Here is a 3,470-nt window from a genome sequence, read left to right on the forward strand (position 1 = left end):
CTCCTGGGGGTTTGTGGGCGTTTTTTGCTTGATAATTTCTGGGGTGAGGGGAAAAATGGAATTGTCTTCTCCACTTCCGCCTTTGGTGGGGAAAAACCTCAACATTTTTCCTCCCTGTGTTTTCCCACGGTGAAAATATCCGTATGTGTCCCACGAGGAAACAACCCAAACGTGTCTCCAGTGGTCAAACGACCCACCCAACATGTCTCCCATGGGGAGCAACCCATCCATCGTGTCTTCCTCTGAGGGAACAACCCCCCCAACATGTCTCCCATGGGGAGCAACCCATCCATCGTGTCTTCCTCTGAGGGAATGACCCACCCAACATGTCTCCCATGGGGGAGCAACCCATCCATCATGTCTTCCTCTGAGGGAACGACCCACCCAACATGTCTCCCATGGGGCAACAACTCCCCCAACATGTCTCCACTGGTCAAAGAACCTAACATCTCTTCCCATGGGGAAACACCCCAACGTCTCTTCCCATGGTCAAAGAACCCAACGTGTCTCCCATGGGCAAACAACCCATCCAACACATCTCCCATGGTCAAACAACTCATCCAGCGTGTCTTCCCATGGGGAATCAAGTCACCCGACGTGTCTCCCATGGCCAAACAGCCCAATGTGTCTTCTCATGGTCAAACAACCCATCCAACACATCTCCCATGGTCAAACAACCCAACGTGTCTCCCACGGGCAAACAACCCATCCAAAGTGTGAGGCTTTGCGACCCCAAAGCGCGGCGCAGCACGACCCCAAACGTGGGGCATCGCACCTTGAAATGTGGGGCACTGCGCCCCACAGCGTGCAGCGTTGTGACCCACAGCGTGGAGCGTCGCGACCCCAAGCGTGGGGCGTCGCAGCTCGCAACCCGCCGCGTGGACCGTTGCAGCCCAAAGAATGGCGCAGCGCAACCGAAAGCGAGGAGCATCGCGACCCACGGCGAGGGGCACTGCGACCCACGGCGAGGGGCGTTGCACCCCATAGCAAGAGGCACTGTGACCCACAGCATTGGGGGTTGCACCCCACAGCGAGGGGCACCGTGACCCACAGCAAGGGGCTTCTGCACCCCACGGTGAGGAGCACTGAGCCCCACGGCGAGCGGTGCTGCACCCCCACAGCGAGGAGCACCGTGACCCACAGCGACAGACATTGCACCCCACATCGAGAGGTGCTGCACCCCACAGCATGGGGCATTGCACCCCATAGCAAGAGGCACCGTGACCCACAGCGAGGGCTTCTGCACCCCACAGCGAGGGGCACTCTGACCCACGGCGAGGGGAACTGCCCCCCCCCACAAAGAGGGGCTCTGCGACCCATAGCAAGGGGCACTGCGACCCACAGTGAGGGACATTTGAACCCACGGCATGGGGCATTGCGACCCACAGCAAGAGGCACTGTGACCCACAGCATTGGGGGTTGCACCCCACAGCGAGGGGCACCGTGACCCACAGCAAGGGGCTTCTGCACCCCACGGCGAGGAGCACTGAGCCCCACGGCGAGCGGTGCTGCACCCCACAGCGAGGAACACCGCGACCCACAGCGACAGACATTGCACCCCACATCGAGAGGTGCTGCACCCCACAGCGAGGAGCACCGTGACCCACAGCGATGGACATTGCACCCCACATCGAGAGGTGTTGCAACCCCACAGCATGGGGCATTGCACCCCATAGCAAGAGGCACCGTGACCCACAGCAAGGGCTTCTGCACCCCACAGCGAGGGGCACTCTGACCCACGGCGAGGGGAACTGCCCCCCCCCACAAAGAGGGGCTCTGCGACCCATAGCGAGGGGCACTGCGACCCACGGTGAGGGACATTTGAACCCACGGCATGGGGCATTGCGACCCACAGCAAGAGGCACCGTGACCCACAGCAAGGGCTTCTGCACCCCACGGCGAGGGGCACTCTGACCCACGGCGAGGGGAACTGCCCCCCCCCACAACGAGGGGCTCTGCGACCCACAGCGAGGGGCACCGTGACCCATGGCGAGGGGCGTTGTGACCCACGGCAAGGGGCTCTGCAACCCCATAGCAAGAGGCACCGTGACCCACAGCGAGGGGCTTCTGCACCCCACGGCCAGGACCACCACGCCCCACGCTATGGGGCAAAGCAACCCCCGCCACGGGCCTCCGCGCCCCACAGCGAGCAGAGCACCCACCCAACGCCCCCGCGCCCCGCCAGCCGCCCCCCACCACCCCCCCCCCGCCCCCCAACCCCCCCAGCCCCCCCAGCCCCCCCCAGGCCCCACTTTCGGGGGAGCGAAGCCCCGGCTTGATTTTACCTCGGGGGGGGGGGGAGGGGAGGGGAAGAGCGGCGGGGTCTCCCTTCCCCCACCCCGCGGCCGCGTCTCCGTCGCGGAATCGACCCCCAAATACCAATTAACAATGAAATTAAAACCCCGGCGGTGGCGAAGGCCCCAAATTCTTTCCGCAAAATCCAAAAATTTCAAATTCTTTCCGCAAAATCCGAAAATTTCCGAAAACTTGGGGGGGGGGGGTGGACACCCCCGAAGTCGCCGCCTTGGGTGGGGGGCCCGAAAAATGGGGGCGGGGAGGCGGCGAAGGGGGGAGGGGCGAAGGCGAAGGCTGCGCCATGGCGGTGGGGTGGGGGTGGGGCGCCTGGGGGTCCCGCCAGGATTTTTTTTTTGCGAAATTCGCGGGCGGCGCGGCCGGGAGCGGAGGAGGGAGGAAGGGGGAGGGGGGAGGGGGGAGGGGAGGAAGGCCGCGCCGCCGCGCTCCCGGGGTTCAGCCGCGCCCCACCCCCCGCCCACGGAAAGCGAAATTCGCAGTTCTGGATCTTTTTTTTTTCTTCTTTCTCTTTTTTCCTCATTTCTCTTTTTTTCCTTATTTGCCTTTTTTTTTCTTATTTATCTTTTTCCTCATTTATCTTTTTCCTTATTTTTTTTAATCTTTTTTTCTAATTTATTTTTCCTTATTTATATTTTTTATTTATCTTTTATCCTTATTTATCTTTTTTCCTTATTTATATTTTTCCTTAATTATCTTTTTGCCTTATTTATCTTTTTTCTTATTTATCTTTTTTCTTATTCATCTTTTTGCCTTATTTATCTTTTTTCTTATTCATCTTTTTTCTTATTCATCTTTTTGCCTTATTTATATTTTTCCTTATCTATCTTTTTTATTTATCTTTTTTTTTATTTATCTTTTTGCCTTATTTATCTTTTTTCCTCATTTATCTTTTTCATTATTTATCTTTTTGCTTATTTTCCCTTTTTTTCTTATTTGTCTTTTTTCCTTATTTATTTTTTCCTTATTTATCTTTTTTTCTTATTTCTTGTTTATTTTTTTCTTATTTATCTTTTTGCTTATTTTTCCTTTTTTCTTACTTGTCTTTTTTTCCTTATTTATCTTTTTGCTTATTTATCTTTTTTTCTTTTTTGTCCTGATTTACCCTTTTTTTCTTATTTATATTTTTCTTTATTTTTCTTTATTATTCTTATTTATCA

Source organism: Opisthocomus hoazin, unplaced genomic scaffold (genome assembly GCF_030867145.1).
Source record: "Opisthocomus hoazin isolate bOpiHoa1 unplaced genomic scaffold, bOpiHoa1.hap1 HAP1_SCAFFOLD_143, whole genome shotgun sequence".
Taxonomy (NCBI): domain Eukaryota; kingdom Metazoa; phylum Chordata; class Aves; order Opisthocomiformes; family Opisthocomidae; genus Opisthocomus; species Opisthocomus hoazin.